A 20,192-nucleotide genomic window follows, 5' to 3' on the forward strand; every position below is an offset into this window, starting at 1 on the left:
CCCTTCTCAGTCTGTCTTCAGCAGGAACATGGGTCACCGTCATGGGGACCCTGGCAGTAAGGGAATGGTGACAGATGCAGGGAAGAGTAGCTTAGGTTCGGGCCTGCTAGTCTGAGCACAGGCGCAGCCTATCAGAGACATTAACCCAAACCCAGTGGAGAAAGCAGAGAAAGCGCGCCTCGGCCAGGATCTGAGCCTGGGCTTTGCTAATCCGCTAGTTTTAGACGTCAGCGCTAAGTAACTGGGAATCAAAGGGATCAGATTTCAGCCCCTCCCCCCACTAGCTCTCCGCAGAGCATTCTTTCCTCCCGCTCCACAGCTTTTCAGCCTGCCTCCCTCCCGACCTCCTGCCCTCCCTCCCTCCCTCAGCTGCTGGCCCGGCTGAGGGCAGACTGCTTTACATTGGTCGCAGCCATCTTTCTTTTCTTCTTTTCTTTTTCTTTTTTCTTTCTTTTCTTCTTTTCTTTTTCTTTTTCTTTTAAACTCTTAAGGAACAGAGAACAACCTGCCACTTTGCTCTGTCTTCCTTTTCTTTTTGCTCCAAGCTAGTCTCTGAAGAGGCTGCCACCCCTCAGCCATTGAATGCTAGATGATCTATCTGACACTCCTCGTGAGCCAGGCCTGGCATCTAACTCCTGACCTTCATTTTCTCTTTTGGTCCTCACTAGAGCCTGATGTGCGGTGTTATCCCCTTTAGAAGGGACTCCCTCTCTACCTAGTTTGTAGATGAAGGTACTGGGGCTTCGAAAAGTTAAACTTGCCTGAGCTCACACAGCTAATGTGTGCACACAGGGTACAATCCTTTGGGTCAACTGTTTCCTTGCAACCACTGACCATTCATGCCAGCTGAGGACTGGCAGGGCTGGGTCGTCACAGTCTTGTTAAACGACTATCCTGTGGTCATGGTCACAGCTTGGCTCTCCCGGCTCTCCCCGCTCCATGGGTGGGAGTGCTCCTCCCAAAAGTTCTTGTGACTTTCTGTGGGCAGGCTGTTCCTTGACACCATTGTCCATTTTTAATGTCCCTGCCGGCTGCAGTCCCTAGGGAGACCTTGGCTTAGCACCTCTTTGACACACCCTTTCTGAGGCATGCCTCAGAGGCTGCTGGCCTGAGGAGTGTGTTCATGCTATTGCTCCTCAGGAGCAAGTGGAGGCCGTACCTTATTTCATGTTGTGTGCTGTTGCCTGGCTCGTGGGAGATGCTCTGCAGTGGTCAGAGGACTGAATTTGGCCCGTGGGTGGGACCCTCCTTCTATTCTATAATGGAGAGGAAAAAAACAGGATCAAAAAGGGGAAGTGGCCTTTGCCCCCCCCAACCGCTAACACGCTAACACCCCCTGTCCCCCCCCCCCCCCCCCCCCCGTCTTAAGCAAACTGGTGTTAGAACCTGAGGTTTGAGGTTTGGTTCACAGGTTTGTGCTCTTGCTCCATAGCTTTGCAGATACAAGCAGGCCCACACCCCAACTTAATCTATGATGCAATCTGGCCAGGATTAAATCCTATGCAGGCATTCTAGGAGGGAGGAAACCCTGACCATAACTTCCTGGTTCTCTAAGTCCCAGGGCTCCCCTCTCAACAAGCCCCCTGCCTCAGAGAAGACTAGAGAGGGGATTCAGAAGCCCTGCTCTTGAGTAGTGACTTATCTAGGACTTACCATGAACAAATCACTTCACTTTTCTGATCATCTGATTCCTTACCAACAAAAAAAGGGTGGGGGGGAGCTGAATACAGGTAGTCTCCAGGGTCCGCCAGAGTATAGACTACTAGGAAATGACTATCATGATTGGCATATAGTAGTTATACCCTTCAAATAGCAGGAACTAACTCAGGTTCCTTATCAAAGTCCTTGTGCCTGGAGTTCCCATGCACAGACTCCTGACATTGGAACCAACAAAGGAAGTTTGGGCAGGAGTCAGCAGCACCTCGGGCAGGCGGGACTCTGGAAACAGGTTAAAGGAAGAGAGAAGGCAGATGTCTTAGATTTCACAGAGGAGTCCTATTGGCTCCCAGCAGAAGGAATCCTAATTACAGACACCTATGTGAGAAAGCCTTCCCTCCTTCCTCCCTGTCCTCAGGCTCTTCTTCCAGGCTGGCCTGGGAAGCCGCTCAGCTCCGTTGCTTCCTGACTCGGTTCCTCTCCGGCCCTCTGCCCGTCACCGTGTTCAGCTGTTCAGTGTGCCCTGGGCGGTGGCTTGGCTTCCTGCATGTTTACCTGCTCATGTATTCTTCAACCAGCCCTCTTGCCCTCCGAGCCTCAGGCTCGCTTTCTAGGAGAGTTGTTGGTTGACCTGACCCTCTTTCAGTTTCCAGTGTGTTCTGCAGACCCTGTCAGAGGCTGCTGGTGGCTCTTCAATGCTATTGATATCATTCATTGCTCAGACATAACAACTAAAGATACATTTTTCTATTGAGGGTTCTTTCACACACTAGCACTTCCCCACTTGGGGTCAGCACCATTATTGCAAGAAAACAGTATTCTAGTGGTCTTCCTGGCTGGAACATTAAGGGTGGTATGGGCTAGCCTAGGAGGCAGACCAGCACATATGGCAGTCTTAAATGGTAAATGTATTCTGAGACTCACATTCAACTCCCAGAAGCCTCTGGAACTGTAATCCAACATATATATCTTAAAGTGGAGAATACAGTGTATAGTATGTTGAATAAGTGTGATTTTGGTCAAACCGTAGAATCAATCCTTGAATGTGGAACCGAAAGCCCCCTTTGTCCTCCAGAGAGAAACAGCTTAACAAGCCGATTTATAGAAAACAAGACCTGGATAGGTGCTAGAACTTGGCCAAGGGTACCTAGTTGGTGGCTTGAAGGTCTGCAGAGGGGATTCAGTGGTCTTAGAACACAGAGCTCTTTTCCCCCAGCAATTGCATGATCATTAGGAAGCCCTCTAACCCGGGCCATAATTGAGACAGAAGCAGCTAGCCCCATCGGTAATGGGCTGATGGCGGCGGGGGATTATCTAGTCAGCAGGCATGTCTACACATTCCGGGCACGTTCTGGCTGGAAGGGAATGAATGGGCTGCTGTTTTACCTGGAGCCAGGCCGCGTGCCGAGTGTGGTGGGGGCTGGTTGAGACACTCTGCTTCCTGTGGACTGGTCTAAAAATAGCAGCGGGAACATTGCTGAGGGGAAGAGGAGGGGGCTCCTTGGGAGCTGGGTGGGGATGACTGGCCCCTTCCCCTTCCTGTCAGGCCCTCTGTGAGGAAATCCCACAGATTCACAGAATTGAGATCTGGGCAGGTCTGGGACCCCCGCCACCTCTCTCTTCCTTGTCCACAGTACCAGGCCTGGAGACCCAGAACTAAGAAAGGGCCGTTCTGTAGTCACCAAGTCTGGAGAGGAGGTTCCAGAAGGTGGCTCTTTTCCTTCCTGCTCTCTCAGAAGGCCGCTTCAGGTCTCTTGAGGCTCCCTTGGGTGCACAGGGCCTGGGAACTCCTGGGGCCGGATGTGGTCTGCCTCCGTGAGAGTTGCATGTCAGGTGCGGAGCCCCTAGCTAGCGGGCCTGCTCCCTGACATCAGCCAGCTGCGCTTTCACACCAAACCTTCCCTTTTCTGGTGTTCCTTGCTCGCTGTCCTCACTTCCTGTACTGTCTGCAGAGAGCCAGCCTGAAGAAGAGAGGGTCTTATGGCTCTGGTGCTTTCTCTGCTTTTCCTAGGGACAGGCAGGGGCTGCTGAGGAAACTGCAGGGCTGTAAAATGAGGCAAGACCCTATGCACCTGCATCCACTTTGCCCTGTGGTGATGGAAGCAGATGTGTGCTGACATCTCTCACAAAGCTTAAAGAGAAGTCAGTTCGCAGCCTTAATCCCAGCACTCAGGAGGCAGAGGCAGGCAGATCTTGTTAGAGGCCAGCCTGGTCTGCCAGGTAAGTCTAAGACAGCCAATCCTATACAGAAACCCTGTCTCAGGAAAACAAACAAACAAACAAGCAAGCAAGCAAAAGATCTAAAACCAAAACCAAAGCAAAAACAACGCCCACTGAGAATTAGGTTCCCAGTAAGGAAAGCAACTGTGGAGAAAATAGTGACCTGTGATGGACTCTCCATATCTACCTCAGGGGCAGAGCAAGGCTATTATTACTTTAGTGGAGTTGATTTTGCTGTTGTTGTGAAGAATTCTAATTCCTATAAATGATGTTTGTTATGGAGAAAACATTAAATACAGGTGAACCAGGAAAAGACAAGGCCATTTGCAGTGCCCGCTGTTAACTGTTATTAACATTTTGGGGTATATACTGTCAGAAGTGTGTTCTCACACATGTTTCTTGTTTGCAAGTTAGGGTTACTTCCAGGTACAGGTTTTATTTTTTGTTCTTCTCTCATATATTTCATTCACTGCTGTAGTTTCCTCTCCCTCCCCTCCCCTAGTCCCCCCACCTTCCCCACCCCCTTCACCTCCCCTCAGGGCTTCCAGGGACACCAACCAAATCTGGCAGAACAAGCTACGATAATAAGACCAGACACACATTCTCACACCAAGGCCGGACAAGACAATTCAGTAGGAGGAACAGGGCCCCAAAGGCAGGCAGAAGAATCAGAGACAGCCCTTGCTCCTACTGTTAGGTTGGGTGAAGTTTTTAAACCTTCCCTTTCCCGTTCAACAGTGGAGTATATCCATTCCCACTAACTTCCCACTAACAAATGATATTCTACAATACCGCATTTAGGGTATTTCATTTCATAGGTGAGTCCTCTCTGAGAGTTAGGTGTTCAAGTCATCCTGAGTCAGATAAAGATCCTTAGGAATGTATCGTGGAAGCTCCCAGCATCCAGTTCAACCTAGTATATTATCTGACTCTCAATAAATATTTACTGACAAAGATTTTGCTGGAATTCATTTGGGGCAGCAGGATTTCTGGGTCAAAGTGTGTGGCCTGTGAAGTGGGTTCTGGCTCTGGTAGCCGAGTCGCTCTTCAGGATGGCTGTGCCCACTTCTGATGCCACCTTAATTGGAACCCTCATCTTCTTTGCCCTCAGTCTCTGTCTTCGTCTCTGTCTGCCTCCCTCTCTCTCCCCCTCTCTCTCTTTCCCTCCCTCTCTCTCTCTTTCTCCCTCCCTCCTTCTAGGGATCAAACTTAGGGCCTGCCTTATACATACTAGTCACCCCAGTGTGAGATTTCCCACTTTTAATTCTCTAAGTTCTACTTCCCAGGATACTGACATCTTGGAAGAGATTTCCCTGTGGCCTCAGTGGCACTGTATATACTGTATATTGTTACATTAAAAAAATTGTAGATTTATTTTATTTTACATGGGTGTGTGTTGCTCACGTGTGTGAACATGCACCTACAGGGACACTTCATGCTTGCAGAGGGCAGAGAGGGTGCTGGATCTTCTTAGAACTAGAGTTACAGATGGTTCTGAACTGCCGTGTGGGTGCTAGGAAACAAGGCCAAGTCTTCTGTGATAGCAACAAGTGTTCTTAACTTCTGAGTCATTTCTCTAGCCCCTATTATATTCCATTAAAAAAAATAGGCCCTGTTTGATTACTGGAGTTCCTGGACATGTATTTACATGCCCTTTGGTTACTAATCACCTCTTAGGGCAGTAGTCTCTTCAAGTCCTTTGTCCATTTTCTTTTCCGATGTGCTGTTTATAGTTGAATTGTTTATTCACAAAGAGCTCTTTATATAATACTGATATTTGTACACTGGTCTTTTCTTGCAAGTTCTACACCTTGTCTTTCATTCACTAAGCATTTTGCCTCATTGATTTCATCTACATATCTCTGTGTCAAGCACCATATCAATCGTTTGAAATAGTTTGTTCTCCTTTCCTGCAACCATCCTGAGCCTGTCAGCTGGCCCCTTTAGATTACCTTCCATTTCCTCTGCAGCCCAGAGATGCTGTTGAAATGATTTGCAGTTATTGCTCTCTGACGGTCACCACTTTGAAAGCACCAGTTATATGAGTTTTTAAGTCACTTTTAGCTCTTGGTTATGTCATCAATCAGGAAATCTCTAAATACTTGCAACTTCCTTACTGGCCCTTCCTTTTCTGATGGTACTCCATCTTATCCCTGCCTTCTGGGCTTCCAGTCACTGTGCAGAGAACTTTCTTGAAGCATTTTCCTAGTCCGTGGATATTCTACTTCCTTGATTCTTATAAGGCTGGAAATGTTTGGTCCTATGGTGGAGTCAGAGTGAGCTTGAACAGAGGACTCTAGGTCAACAGTCTTTTCTTCTAAGAACCCCTGGCATACTCTTTGGTCTCGTGGTCTTTACTGTTGTGTAAAGGGCACTGTTGACTTGACTCTCTCAAATCCCCTCATGAAAACAACCAGCATTTCTCTTCCCAGTTTTTGGAAATCAGAAGTGTCCCCAGAATCCAGGCACTATTCTCCTTTACAACAGTCTCCCATACTGACTCCCTAAACCATTTCAGCCAAGATACCCAACATTTTCATTAAATGTCTTTCAAATGGCATTCTGTGTTCAATTTCTACTTCCTGAAATCTCTACTGCACGTAATTAACAATAATGATACTAAGTACACAGTATGCCTTCCGCTGGCCGTGATGTGTGATCTGTCTGGCACTGTTGTTTTATTCCAACCTTATTACTTTTTTTTTTTTTTGAAATTCAAAGTTTTATTGGTAGTAACCCAAACTTGAGACCAGTTCAGTTGTTCTTCGGTGGGAGAAAGGTTAGAGTAACTCTGTTGCACCCAACCCACGGATAGCACCGGGTTAGGATTTTTGTTGCTATTCAGATACCTGAGAGAAATGATGTAAGGGAGAAAAGATTTGTTTTGCTCACAATTTCAGAGGGTTCAGTCCATCATGGTGGGGAGGGGAGGGTAGAGAGAAAGTGGAGGGGGGAAGAGAGGAGGTGGAACAGACAGAGGGAAGAGGCTGCTTCCTTATTTCTGCAGCGAAGAGCCGGAGGTTTCCGTACTCTCCTCCCTGCCTGTGGAATCTAACCCCCAGAACCAAGACTGGCACAGCACTGCTCGGTGCTAACTCTGTAGCCCGTAGGGAAACATTCGGGAGTCTAGACTGACAGACTGACTTACTGAGGGATACTGAGGCCTAAAGAGAGAGGGATGCGTCCGTCAAAAGTTCTCCTGTGGATTTAGAGTTAGGAATCACCCATTCATTCCGTCTCAGACTCCCTTCTCAGGCATCATCTCTGCTCCTGGGACCCCTGCGTGGTCTTCTGGCAAAGCTCCCTCATTTCAGTCCTGCCCCCTGTGGACCTCTCTCTAAGCGGCAGCCAAGATGACTCTTTCTGTCGAAGCAATCTGCTTACTTTCTTGCTCCCAAATGCTTGTTGGGTGACTGACTGAATGAGCAAACACTTTTAGAGTGTCTCCTGTGCTAACGACCAGTGACCTAAACCCACTCCATAAGCTACAAGCTGCAAATGGAATCCACTGCATGACGGAAGGAAGTTTCGTGTGTGACGAGTTAGATTCAGAGACTTGACCAAGGTCCAGTTTTACCCTTTCCACTGCTTGGTTCTACCTACTTATGTGTCAGCTCACCTCCTCAGGGGTGCAGTAAAGATTCCAGCAGAGCCAGATTATGACCTTCTGGTTTGACTCCTTCATTTCAGCAACAGTGCTAGGCCCGAGTCCCGTTGGCCCACGTAGGATCATGTGCTCATCCGGTCCCTGAAGAACGTAGGTTGGGCGAACAGATTGTCTGAGGCCTGGGTCACAGGCCCATCTCTGGAGTCATGTGAATCACCAGAGTTGAGTACAGAGGTGGGAAGTGGAGGCCCTCTGATGCCCAAGAAGGGAGAAGGGAAGCTCGTTAGGCAGACTCTGAGCCGGCAGTCAGCGCCGTCCTCATCACCATAGAGGGAAACACCATCCAAATCAGAATAGTATGCAAGGAATCAGCATTGGTTGGGACAAAGGGTTCTGCAGGAGTAGCTGGCTGGGCTGGTCCAGGATGTTAGGAGAGGAGGCAGGCACTTTGGGGTGTAAGAGGCTGTTCTGGATAAGGACCTTAAAACAGGCCACTGTAGATGCAGGAATGAGGAAGATGGAGGGAGCACAAGATAAGGCTGGAGGAGGGTTTGGGGTGAGGCTGTGGTGCCACCTATTCCAGCCCCAGGACAAGGACTTTGAACTTGGTTCCAAGGGCAGTAGAGTTACTGGGGCTGGGTTTGTGTGGTAGAGAGCTCACAGTGGCTGATCGTGGAAGGAACGGGAGCCTTTTGGAGCTCCTGCCCTTTCACACTGCCAAGGAGAGGCGATGGCAGTTTAGTCCAGAGAGGAGGCACTGTCTCAGATGGATAGGAGGTGAGACCTACATGCTTCGGTGACTGATGGATGGGGGGAGGGGCTTGGGAGAGGGATACTGCCCTGGAATAGCTTAGGCATGTAGTTGAATGTTGCTGTGCACTGAGTTTTCAAGGCCCACCAACAAAACAGATAGAAAGGTAGTGTGGAGCCCAGTTAGTGAGCTCTCCCAGAACAAGGCTTGTTTAAACCAGAGCCTCTTAGAACATATGAAGCAGGGCCTTTTGCTTCTGTAGGACGCTCACTGAGTGTGATTAGTTGCACCTGGCCTGGCCTGGATTCCATGCGCAGCTATGGCACTGACTGCCTTTGTTATGGGAGCTTTCCCAAACCCTCTCAGTTTTGCTCCTTACCCTATGGCAGGCCCGTGAGAAGTCAGGCCACCATGCCTTTCTGCAGACTAAGTTTTGTGTGGACTGACCTAGATCGAGTCCGGCACTCATTTTGGAGACAGAACCAGTGATGCTCAGAGAAGGGTGTCGTCTTCGGTTGGGAAGGCAGCAGTCAAATTGACCTGTTATTGTAGCCTCTCCTCTGCTGACCTTCTGTTTGGACGGCCTGAGCTCAAACCCAATTGTCCAAGCCCTGGGCAGGCCCCAGGGGATGCAGGAATGAGCTACTCCTGGCAGCTAGCTTCAGAGGCCCGGGTCTCCCCATTGCTGAGTCTGCAGTTGAGCACTTCCCAGGAACTCAGGCTGTCAGGGCACAACCTGTCCCTCAGCTGGCAGAAGTGTAGTGGGTCAAGGATTGCTCCTAAAACTTTGAACTCTTGGGCCGGCATGTGGACAATTAGGGTGGGGCCAGAGAAGGAGATGGCACAGTGCCCAGCCATGCTGTGCCATGACAGCCACCCAAGGTCAGGCCAGCACTCTGCATGTGACAGCAAAGCATGTTCCAGGCAGGATGCAGAAGCTTGCTGGGGCTGGTGGCCGTGCTCCAGGAGTGCTCCAGGGGGTGACCCTTGGCCTCCCACTTAAAGCCCATGGGTTGTTTGTTTCTGTGGCTGGGAGCATGGTCATCCTGAGCAGGGCAGAGTCTGAGATGGTGCTTGGGGTGGTGGAGGAAGAACGGAGGGCAAAACAGACGTGTAGACAGCATGAGCTGGAGACAGAACATGTAGTTAGGAGCCTATATCTCAGAGCAACTGCCTGGACCGAATACAAAACTGGCTTCGGTGTCAAAGAGGGTTCGAGGTAGTTGATTCTGCAACCAAAATGAATGACTAGGGTCTGAGAAAAAACAGATTTAGATCACCCCAAATACAGTTTAATGAAGTTTTCCCCCTCCAATAAAAGAACAAAGTCATAAATCAAAGCTCTTTTCAAATCCATCGGTTAAAACATCAGATAAGTAGGTTACTGCAAAACCTTTAAGATGGTAGGAGCCAGTAATCTGTTAGTATGTTCCAAAAGACTTCACCTGGTAGAAACTTTCACCTGTTAGAAGTGGACAATGGATGGCTGTCAAAGGGAGGAACAATAGCCCAAGATAATTCAACTCCAGAACTCCAGCAGTCCAGATCTTCACATTCATGGAAATTCTAATCAGTCATCAGCCTTGTAGAGTCTTTAACACAAATAAGGGCTTCCCCCCCCCCCTTCTCTCTTTCTCTTCCCTGGAACTTCAGTTCATACCATGTCACTTTCTTGTGCCTCACTATCTTGACCCCGCAGCAGTGCAAGATGTCCACAGCCTGCTGTCTGTAAACACTCATGATGGCCCAGCCACCAGTCCACTCAGACAACTCTTGGGCCCGCCCATTATCCCTCCGCAGATAGGATCACCTTGAACTTCCGGTTGACACCAGCCCTCCCAAGGAGCAGGCACAGAAACAACCTGTTCCATGTCAGCCTGAGCAGTGGGTGTGACAGATGTCAGCACTGATGCTACAGGAGGGGGCTGGCCGGCCATGCGCTTGCCTCTAGGGCCCTAACAGCAGGGCAGGTCACATCCTCTCCTACTGCTTACAAAGCCATCCATGTACCTGCTGTTCCTGGTAACGTAGGCCTTGTTTGGAGAACACACGCCACAGGCAAAGGGGCGGAAGAAGACAGAGCACAGTGAAGGCTCTAGAACAGAGACTCGGCAGGATTGAAACAACACATTAAAGTTTCTCAGCTGACCCTGTGACAGACAGGAAAGGCCTTTCTGCACAGTCAGTAGACCCCTGAGCTATGAGGCCCCAGTGGGTTACAGCCCAGAACTCCCTAAGTGGGCCAGCACATGCTGAACTTGACTTGGTGTGGGCATGTTCAAATGACATTGTCAAGATCTTTCTTCCTCTAGACGGAATCTGTAGGATCGAGGGCTTCTAATGCATGTGGTTCTAGAGTGAAGGCTGGGAGGGAAGATGCGCGGAGCTCTACTGCAGTGTGTGTTGCAGAAGGCAGCCTGTGTCTGTCAGTGTGCTAAATATCCTCAGGACCCTGCTGCATTTCCCTAAGGGTCTCCATGGAGCTTGGGGGTCCTGCCTTTCCTAGATGGGAGGTGGGCTCTTGCTGCGTCTCCCTGGTTCTGGCCCTGGGATCTGCCGCTGTTGGCTTCTCTCTGCACTTGGGAGTGGGCCTGTTTTCAGGCTCTCAGAGAATTTACCTGTGGGACTCTGTGGAAAAGTGTGCAGGGCTGGATTGTTACTCTGCCCCTGCTATTGAACCCCCTTGGAAGACTTCTTAATCTGTGAAGCCCACTCATCTGTGAAATGGGGATATTAGAAATCATATCTGATAAGATCTACAGGATTTAGTGAATCAATCATTCAGAAGGTCTCACACCGGTGACAGTGCTGACCCAGAATGTCAAATGAGTAGTTAGCACACAAAATATGTAGATCTGCAAATGGAACTGAGCTGGGCCCTTGTGCCCATGGGCCACCTAGGTGTCACTGTTCCCTGTGTCCACCTTCCTTCCATGTTAGGCTGACAAGCACTGGTCTGCAGTGAGTGGATCACTAGACAGAAAGCCCCTTTCCTGGCCTAGCCACAAAGTTGCTCTGTTTCCTTGGGAAAGTCGCCCCTCCCCTCTCTACCTCCCTTTCACTGGCCATAAGTGGGGAAGAGATGGTAAAGGATCCCCAAGGGCTGGCTCTCCAGCAAAAGTAGCTTGGCTACATTGACTTCCTAGTCCTGCCCTAGGTTGTACTTTGACAAGGGCATTGGTTCTGCTGTTGGGTATCCAGGTAATGGAGAGGCAAGAGGCAGTAGAGGCAGTCAGTGGTTTCCCCAGGCTCCCCAGGTACTAGCTGCTCCCCAGCCTGGCTCTGCTGGCTCCCCGGGGCTCCACTCCTTCCCCTGTATGCCACAGTTCAGCACATTATCAGTGCGTTCTGGCTCTAGTGCCCTCGGTGGGCAGAGCTGTGTTGCCCCTCATAGCACAATGTTTAATTCTGGCCTCATTCACCCAATGGTTGCTGTCCATCTCCCACACTGGATGTCAGCTTTGCCAGTGCAGAGCCTAACCCGTGTCATCTGCAAGAAAGGCCCTGGCTCCTTCTACTCTCCATAAGATGAACACTGAGTATAGTTTTTAAGGAATCAGTCCCCACAGAGGGTGTTCTGCACCATTGACCTGGCTAGGGGCACATAGTCATAAGGTTACGTGTGCTTGTGGGTGCCAGAGACACAGATGGGCAGGTAGAGACAGGGAGGGGTGGGGGACAGGCAGGACCACAGAAAGAGAGACCTTTAGGGAGAGCAAGAGGGAGAGGTCAAGACAACATACTGTGCTGTGTTCTAGTCGAAGAGAAGACAGGCGGGCGGGGCTCCTTCTGTCCAGTTCTCTCTGAGCTGTCACCCTAGAGCTTTCTGCGAAGGTGACAGAGGCTCAGGGAGGCTGCCTGCCTCATCCTGGGAGCACTGCCCACACGAGACAGCATAGCCAAGTTTTAGGGTCTAGCTTTAGGGCAGAGCCCACAGGAGGAGGGAGAAGCAGGCACCCCAGAGTCTTCAATCCGAGTCCCTCTCACCACTGAGCTGGGCAGCTCCAAACCCAGGATTCTTCATGTGTGGGGAGGGTAGAAGACCCGTCACCCCTCGAGATCCAGGCGAAGATGAAATGAAAGAAGGCAGGGAGCCTAGAGCCAGCTCTTGAAACAGAATTCTGGAGTTGGGATGCATTCATCCCCATTCTGCAGATGAGGAAATCGAGGCTCAGAGAGAGGTGGGGACTTACTCAAGGAGACCTAACCTGCCTGGGTTGGAGCTAGAGTTGGCCAGCTTTGTTTCTTTGAGTTCACATTGCCACCCCCCCCTCCACCCCCCCCTCACATCCCCCCCCCCCCCCCATCTTTTGGTTGCTGTAATGGGCCCTTTTTGGTTCTGTGGGGAGGAAGCTCCAGCCCTCTGTCTAGCTCAGATTCCTCAGAGTTTGGTACACTGGGTGCCGAATGAAGACATGTGTTTCCAGCTGTGCTGGACAATGCTAGAAAGACCAAAGGCACCACTCCCTGACCCTAAGGGCAGCGGCATTCCTAGTCAGCTGTCCTTTTTGCAAGCCCTGAGTTCAATTGCAGCTACACACTGGGACAGAGCAGTCTGGGGGTGGGGGCGTGACTGAGGAGCCTTGATGATTGGCTGGGATTTGCTAGGGAGTGGCAGCCTCAGCTGGGAACCTGGGGGGGGGGGGGCTCAGGGTGGAATCCATTGAGGATCCTAGGGTCAGGGGTCCTGCCGAGAAGGATAGGCACCCCTTCCTCTAGGGTCATGTTTTAGGGATCAGCTGGAGACCTGGGAATGGGCAGCAAGGGACCCAGGGATGGCAATTTTAGTTGAGAGTACAAGCCACGCTCCAGCTAGCGCACACTTTCTGCTAAAGGATTGGCCGGCGGGCGGTGGACTCTCTTCCTGGCCACATCCTTGGGGGGCAGTGGGGGGGGGGGAAGTGGTTTGGGAAAATCACAGACTTTTCTATTTGATGGATGCAAGAGAGCCAAGCCTCTCTCGTGAGCGGAGGCTGCAGCCGGCTGAACGGGGTGTGTGTTGTGTTTGGGAAGGGCGCTCGCAGAAGGAGGAGGAAGAGGAGGAGAAGTAGGAGGAGGAAGAGGAGGAGGGACGGGTGATGCAAGGATTTTGAAAAAAAAAAGAAGAAGAAAAACGCTACCTCCATGTGGGAGCTGGAACCTGGTCATTTGGTTCTGCTTTTCCCAGCAGGTACCACTCCCCTGGGGAACTTGGGTAAGTCCATAAATAGCTCTACTGACACAAAGGAGCTCTGTCTGGGGAAGGCAGCCGCTTGACACGGCCGGCCCGCTGCCTGCCCGGCTGCCCGCCCTCCTCGGGAGGAGCCGGGTGGAGCCCCGCGGCGGGTGGCCGGTGGTGGCCGGCAGGAGCTGCAGCAGCTAGGAGTTGTCTGGGTCCTTGCTGGAGTGTGCTGGGTAGGTGACTTGATGACAAAGGTGTGAGAGTGTGGCGGTGGTGTTGGGCAGTAGGAGGGTGGTCTCGTTCAAGACATCCCACACCCCTGTTTCTATTGTTCCTTCCCCAGGGTAGCCATTGAGAGAAATCTTGCAACCAAACCCGGGTCTGTTCGGGGTGTGTGTGTGTGTGTGTGTGTGTGTCTGTCTGTCTATCTGTCTGTCTAAGGGGGGGGGACAGTAGCCCCTCAGGGGTAGGGGGCAGGCTTTCACCGCGAGCTGCTCCTGTTTCAGAGCGGTCAGCTAGCTTTTCTTTCTAGGAGAGAGTAGGAATGTTTGGTGACTAGTTGGGACACTATGTGGGAACAGAGTGCTTAGCCAGCAGGACTGGCTATTGTGTCAAGGATGCTGGCCACACATCAGGCACTGGGGATGGCAGTTCTCATGTAGACCCCCCTGGCTGGAAGAGCTGGACTCCTAAGCTGGTCTTGGGGGCATTAGTGCTAGTCTCCAAGATCTGGGAACACAAGCAGGCTTGCTGTGTGCCCCATGAGCTCAAAGCCTCCCCAGACCCTCACTGCCTGCACCTGCTGCTGCTGCAGCTCCAGCTGAGACCACTCACTCTCAGAGCTAGCCCCTGTGAGGGCAGGCAGAGATCTGTTCTGTTCTCAACTTGCAGAGTCCATGTCTATACTCTGTCCCCAAAGAACCCTAAATCTTAGACTAGAAGGGTACCCTGAGTCCAGAGACGGGTTCAAGCAGCAGGTCTATGACTGAGCCAAACCAGGACTGTGGACCTCTGCCTCCCAGAACAGGGAGGGGAGGCAGGGCAGGGGAAGGCATTATCTAGCCCTGAGCTGTGGGATCCCTCTTGGAGCCTGGCATTATTTGCTCAAGACTCCTGACGCCGCATATGGCCCCCAGGCCCCTCAGCAACTATGGAGACTTGTTTCCCATCCTGATGGCCTCCGGCTTTGTATTATGGGCGCTTTACTCCCTGTTAGGGTGGCTGGAGCAGTTGCACACCACCAAGGCAAGAGCTGCAGTGCCTTGTTCCTCTGACGCTGGCAGGATCGCAGCCAGAGTCAAAGTTTCCACCCAGTCCTTCTGAGTCCTCTGTACCCAGCCAAGGGCCACCTCTCTTCTTCCTCAGCTCTAGCATGTGGCATGGCTTAGCCCAGGGCGGGGAGCCTCTAGGGAGCCAAGTTGCAGGATGGGGCATACTCAGGCCCAGCCCGGCATCTGAGAAACAGGGACACAGTGAGGATGGGGGCCCTCGAGACAGTGAGTCCTCGTCGGGAGCTCTCGGCTTTGAGCCAGGATGGTCCATTAGGCTCCTGGTCATAGGAACTAGTTATCAATGAAAGAACCGTCCTTCCCAGATCTACTGCCTTTCTTCCCAGTTTTTATGCACGCTGCTTCCTCAGCCCAGAGAGGCAGCCCCTCTTTTCTGTTCTCGCTAGGTCTTAATCGCACCTAACTTTCATACCTGGAGTGAATACATCTGTCTGCTGCCGCCGCCGCTGGCATCTCTGGTGGCTGCTTGTGTCCTATTTATGCAGGATGTGGGGCTTATTCATCCCTTAGTCACCCACAAGCCCAGCTTTTTCCTAGGGCGTGGTTGGAGAGAGGTGTTGAGATGCCCTCATGAGTTAGGGTATGTCTTTCCCTGCCCTCCCCCGACCCAAGGCCATGTTTTGATGTCCAGGTCAACTCCGACTGCCCATCCTAGCTCTTTGCCAGGCAAGAGAGTGGGCACTGCCAGGAGAGGACCTGGCCAGCAGTTCCTTAGGAAGATTCCTAGCCTCTATGCATCAGTGATATTAGGAGGACCAAAGGAGTGGAAGGGCTGGCTTTGCTAGGAAGTGAGATGGAGAGTTTTGACTTTAGCCTACCTGAAGCCATAGAAAGAGCCTATTGAGGGGGTCATACTGTGCTGGGTGGTGACCATGCCGTAGTCTGGCCATCAATGGTAGAAGGTGGTGCCCTGGATGGATCCATTGTAACACTCATGGTCATTTGCACAGACTATAGGGGCTTGCAGCTCAGCGTCTTGGACCACTTTGGAGTGGTCATTGAACAGTGATCTTGAACACTGGTCCTCCACGGGGCGGGGGGGGGGGGGGGGGGTGTCTGCCTGGCTCACTGGAGAGGGAGAGCCCGTGCCCAGCTAGATCCCTGGGGAGCTTAACCACTGCTTCCTATTTGTTCTCTGAGCATCTGGAGCTGACTGACTCTGATTACCTTCTGGGTAGAGAAGGGATTGAGGGAGAAAGGAGACCCTTCACCTGAGGCTACACAGAACCCAGGACTCAGGGTATATGAGCTTCATCTTGGAGCACACCCCCCTGTCTCTTGTACTTCCTAGGGGCACCCTTTTGGGCTCTCGGGCTTACTGACTGAGCTTGCTGACCTGTGTGCCTAGCAAAGAAAGCCCAAGAGACTCAGTTTTTTTTTTTTCCTTCTTCTGTGAAGCTTGGGCAGATTCACCCGTGTTTCTAGCTCAGTTTCCCCTTTGGAGCAAAGGATCTGGATCAGATATTGCTAGGCACGTTCCAGCCGCTGGATTCTCTGGTTCTCTGCAGACTTAGGTCTAAGAGTCGTGGCCAAGGCAAGGCTCAGCTGAGAAGCAGCCTTTGGCCTTTCTGCCTCTTACTCAGGCGCCTCTGGGTTAGAAGCCTTCTCTCTCTCTCTCTCTCTCTCTCTCTCTCTCTCTCTCTCTCTCTCTCTCTCGTGCAAGCAGTAGCCCAGGGAAGGTTGTTGTTGTTTGTGGAGTCTGTCCGTTTCCAAGATGTCATTGCTCAGGGAAAACCATCCTTCCTCCCAGGGATAAACAAGACTGCTTAAGTCTCAGCCCCCAAAGCCCAGGGAGGCTGGAACCACTCTCAGCAGGCCAGCTGGGCTCAGTCCCAGGGAGCCAATGCCCTGCACCCTCCCCGTCATCCCATCCCCCCCCCCAAAAACCACTAGTCAGCAGAGTAGGGTGAAGGGGGAATGCACCACCAGCCACTCCGGCAATCAGAGGCACTGAGAAATGGGGAGAAAGTCTCTCTGCCCTCCTCTCTGATGGTGGTCTGGATCATAACATCAGATGTGGCGAGCTGCCAGCTGTATCCTCTACCCCAGATGGCCCAGGGCATCCCTTCTGGGCACCATGGCCCAAGCTGATGCCTTAGAATTTACCCAGGCCCCCAGTGAAAGAAAATGGGCGGAGTGGTGAGTTACTGGGGACTTGGTGGGACATTTACCATCTGCCCTGTTACTTGTTGGTGGGTTAGTCTTGGTCTGATAGCGTCACCTGGAAACAGGTGGCAGAGAGGGAGAAGGCGTGAAGCAGGACAGAGGAAAAGCTGTGCAGAGCCTCTGGGGGGCAAATGGATGAGACAAGGAGGTTAGGGAAGGGGCCATAGAATGGAAGGTACCTGAGATTGTGACTGGTATCTAGTCAGGACACGAAAACTTCACCAAAGAGAGTATAGTTTACAGTTGGTCCAAAGAGCAACTGAGTTCTGTTCTTTTTGCCTCGCTCCTTCCATCTTTCCCTTCTCCCCCCCCCCCTTTGGACTCTCACTTCCCCCTTCTTTCCTGTTACACTGTTTTAAGTACCTTTGTGCAATATCCTCTTTCTGGGGCCTGGAGCTATCAGCGCAAAAGGCTCACTCTGTATCTCAGGCCCAGGCTGGGTAGTTACGGGAGAGTGAGCCGGATGTGGGGGGGGGCCCACTCTCGGTGCCCCTGAGAAGCATCTGGTACAGCCTGGGCGCCTCAGTGGAGCTTCCTACAGGAGTGAGGCTGTCTGTCCATGCCCATGTGTGCCTGTCCACAGAGCAGGAATTCATGCTTGTGTCTCAACTTCTTTTCTATGTAGATGTGGTTTTCACCTGGATGTACACATTACCCTCCTCCCCAGCCACCTGCTCCTCCTTACCTCCAGAGACTGTCTAATGCATCTTGTAGGAGGTGCAGACTCTGGACTTAGGGACAGTGACCTCACTTCACAGTGTGTGTCTCTCCTGCCTGCCGTCCCTCTGACAGTGGCCAGCCTCACCGGTCAAATGAGATGCAAAAGTGAGACTCTCGGAGGGGGAGAAATCAAGCTGGTGGATTCCAGGTCATCCCACCGAGGACCAGATGCCTTATCTCATAGGTGGCTGTTGCTAAATACAGCCACATAGGCGAGGTACTTCAGACAGGGGGACTGACCCAGAAGGTGACAGGCAGGCGAGCAGGCAGAAGCATTTTGGAGGAGGATGGCGGGAATGTGTTGGAGAGGTTTATAAAAGGTGGTGAGCTCACAGGGGACAGAGCTGCTATCTCTGGCAGGGACTGTTGAGGGTCCTCCTTTGTCTTTAAAGTGAACTTTTAGGCCTGGTGTATGGGGAAAGATGATAAGAATTCAGCTCATGGCTTCTCACCAAATGAACACAGCCGTTCGGGTCCCTAAGGAAAGCATCCCATCCAGTACACTGAGAGCGTTCCGGTGTGCCCTTCAGTCACAGCGGCCCTGACTTCTCTCACTGTTCGCTTGCCTGCATTAGACTCTGATCAGTAGGACCCTTGAGTAGCGTTCGCACTGACTTCCTTCAGTATTTCCCCGGTGACTCATCAACAGGTCATCTCGAAGTTTTCAGCTTGTTCATTCTGTTACTATTTAGCCTGTGTCTGTATATGTTTGCCTCAGTTTACCCATCATTCCACCTCAGACAAGTGTTTTGGGCATTTCTAGTTCCCAGGCTACAGCGAGTAGTTTTACAGGGACCTCCTTGAACACGTCCTTTGAAGCGCATCCATCTTTCTTAGATATACCTCCCGTTTGCAATAACTGACTCATAGCGCTGGGTATAATTAGCCCGAGTAGACACCATCACAACTTCCCAAAGTGACATCTGAACATCCGCTTTCAGGCCATGTGTGTCAGAATGTTGCCCCCTGTGCTCAGCAACACAGTCGGTATCAGATGCAGGGGATATCTAATTGTGTTTTTAATTTACATTTCCTTGATGACTCATTAGGTTGTGAGTCTTTACATATGCTAATTCCTCATTTGGATAATCATTTGGATAACCCGCTGGCAAAGTGCCCGCCCTTTCAATCCTTGTCCTCTCGTACCTATGGGATCTTTCTCCCCCTCCCTACAGGTTTGTGGGAGCTTAAAAAATTATTCTGGATGTGTTCCTTATTAGCTACACACACTGAAAATATATTCCTGGGTCTGGGGTATTATTCTTATTTTCGAAAGGGAATATTTGAAGAAAAGGGGTTCTCAATTTAAATACAATCCAATCTGTTAACTTTTTTTTTTTTTTTTAAATAAGCTCCAAGTTGAGAAAGAGAGCCCATGCCTTGACAGATGAAGTGAAGAGCAACTGAGGGAGGAGACACCAACAGTGCCAACTTTGTTCCTCCCCACACCGTGACTGTTCACTCACACTCACGTGTGCACATACACACACACAAACACACACATGCACAGGCTCACACCATGCATGTACACATTCTAAAAATTAAATATAAATAAAACCCCAAAACAGTGTGAATCCTTGGATGCTGTAAGGGTCAGATGCCATCAGTTACCCAATCTGTGTAGACATCGGTAGGTTTATTTATTAGAAATTGTTGTTATACAGTATTATTCTGGGGACAATGACATAGAAGAAAAGTCTATAAGTTTTCCATACAGATGAAACATCTTTTTCTTTTGAATTTTTGACCCGTGGTTGGCTGACTCTGCAGACCCGAACCCCGCAGATATGGTGGACCTTCTGAAGTTTTAATCATTTTGTGTTTCATTTTTAAGCCTGAAACCCATCTGGAATAGATTTTTCCGCACAGCGTGTTGCAGAAGTTCACATTCATCTTCCCAGAGGAGATGTTCAACTTATCAAAGAGACTGTCCTTTCTCACTGTGGGACATTGTCACCCTGTCAGAAGTCAGGGCCAAATACAGACCTGTGACAGGGTGGGTTGAGCTTTGGTAGGATGGAGGCAGGAGGTGCTGGTGTTCCTGTCACAGGAGCGGGGCAGCATTGTGAGCTCAGGTGTAGAGCGCCGGGGAGAGTGTGCGTCTGCAATACTGTAAATAGATTGGCTGGCGGTGGCGCTGGGGAAGAGGAGATGCGTTAGTGGTGATGTCTGTGGGAGAGCAAACACGCCATTTCATACGGAGCACTTGAGCATCAGCAGATTTAGCTGCCTCTAGGGGCTTGGAGGCTTTAAAACAGAAGAATGATTTGCTCAGGTTTCTGAGAGACTCAGAGAGGGAGAGTCTCATGACAGAGATAGCTAGGAGATGAGTTTGCAGCAGACCCAGCCCAGCCCAGCTTAGCATCACCCCTCCCAGAGATGGGGCATGTGGGTTGGGACTCAGTGGTGTGACCAGGTGTGCCTGAGGGCCCGTCAGGGCGACCTTCAGCGGGAGGGCTGCCACTGAGCCTAGTGTCCTGTTGTGCACTCCAGGCCTTTGATCGTCTCAGGGATTGCTCACCACAGCCCCAGTGCTGCAGGCCCCACAGCTGGAGGAACAATGCGGACAGATAAGGCAGGTGTCCTGGAAAGTGGACAGGTCTGCTTCTCCTTCCTTTCAGC

At 51.1% G+C, this 20,192-nt stretch overlaps 1 protein-coding gene across 6 annotated transcripts in view; it reads left to right on the forward strand.

Moving 5' to 3' along the window:
- Rgs3 (regulator of G protein signaling 3) overlaps positions 1 to 20,192 on the forward strand; it is a 136,580-nt gene that overhangs the window by 94,475 nt on the left and 21,913 nt on the right. The window contains exon 1 of one of the 6 annotated variants that reach the window (XM_052176599.1): positions 13,318 to 13,428. The exons of 4 other annotated variants lie outside the window; for them this stretch is intronic. The gene's annotated coding sequence lies outside the window, so the exon portion shown is untranslated. Of the gene's footprint in view, positions 1 to 13,317; positions 13,429 to 13,455; positions 13,629 to 20,192 lie in introns of those variants that run through there. One more of the 6 variants, XM_052176598.1, reaches the window with a different exon arrangement.

This window comes from Apodemus sylvaticus, chromosome 3 (genome assembly GCF_947179515.1).
Source record: "Apodemus sylvaticus chromosome 3, mApoSyl1.1, whole genome shotgun sequence".
NCBI classification, from domain to species: Eukaryota; Metazoa; Chordata; class Mammalia; order Rodentia; family Muridae; genus Apodemus; species Apodemus sylvaticus.